This window comes from Eumetopias jubatus, unplaced genomic scaffold (assembly GCF_037043125.1).
Source record: "Eumetopias jubatus isolate StellerSeaLion01/CBP00866 unplaced genomic scaffold, mEumJub1_p1.0 scaffold_5, whole genome shotgun sequence".
Classification (NCBI taxonomy): Eukaryota; Metazoa; Chordata; class Mammalia; order Carnivora; family Otariidae; genus Eumetopias; species Eumetopias jubatus.
In genome coordinates, this window is record NW_028274811.1 from 20,612,947 (window position 1) to 20,613,887 (window position 941).

The 941-nt window shown below is 37.4% G+C and overlaps 1 pseudogene; it reads right to left on the bottom strand.

Moving 5' to 3' along the window:
- Nucleotides 1-540: 540 nt before the first annotated feature.
- LOC114209654 (U2 spliceosomal RNA) lies at nucleotides 541-692 on the bottom strand (annotated as a pseudogene).
- Between the last annotated feature and the right edge of the window lie 249 nt (nucleotides 693-941).

Genomic DNA, 941 nt, shown 5'->3' on the forward strand with positions numbered 1-941 from the left:
TATGGGTATGGGATGAATGATAAATTATTTTAAGGAGAGTCACTTTCTTTTTTAAGCTTTCAGATACAACCTTTCTGCCCATAACCATGTATATGTGCATGGTATTACATTTCAGAAAGTCTTGTTTCCCTGGGGTTAGAGAAATTAATCTTCTATATTTAGAAAATATAGGAAGATAGTTATTTTGAAGGAGTATTTATATAAGCCCAAAATGGAGATAAGAACTATTTCAAATGTTTGGGTGCACGGTAATATTTATAGCAATGTGTGTAATAATAACTAACATTCACCCATTTATTATACCCTGGAAGCCAATGATGTATATAATTTCCCTTATTGAAACATGAACTGCTGAAGCACGCAGTCAATTTCCCTTTATTTCATCTGCAACTTAGTAAAATGTAAATGTCATCTCTTTAAAAGTAAGGCTGTGGGGTTTTATGAAATTTGGAAACATAGTAAGAATCACAATATGGGGTGCCTGGGTGGCTCAGTTGGTTAAAGTCATGATTCTGGGTCCTGGGATCGAGTCCTCCATGGCGGTGGTGGGGGAATCCCTGCTTCTCCCTCTTCCTCTGCCCCTCCCCCTCCTTGTGCGCATGCCCGTGCCCTCTCACTCAAATAAATAAATAAAACCTTTAAACTGATAACAGATACTACACTTGATCTTAGCCAAAAGGCCGAGAAGCGATATTAAATAAAACCTTTTAAAAAATCACAATATATTATAAACCCTAAGCCTTCAACATTTTGACAAAAGAACATCCTTATCTTTTACATATCTCACTTTAATGCTATTAATCAAAGACATCGTAAAAGTATACTTAAATCTATGAAAGGCCTCGTGTCCCTGTCGGTTTGAGATTTCAGATTGCGTAATGCACTCGGACAAACCCAGTGACACAGTCAACACCTACCACCCTGTTGACCTGAACGGCACT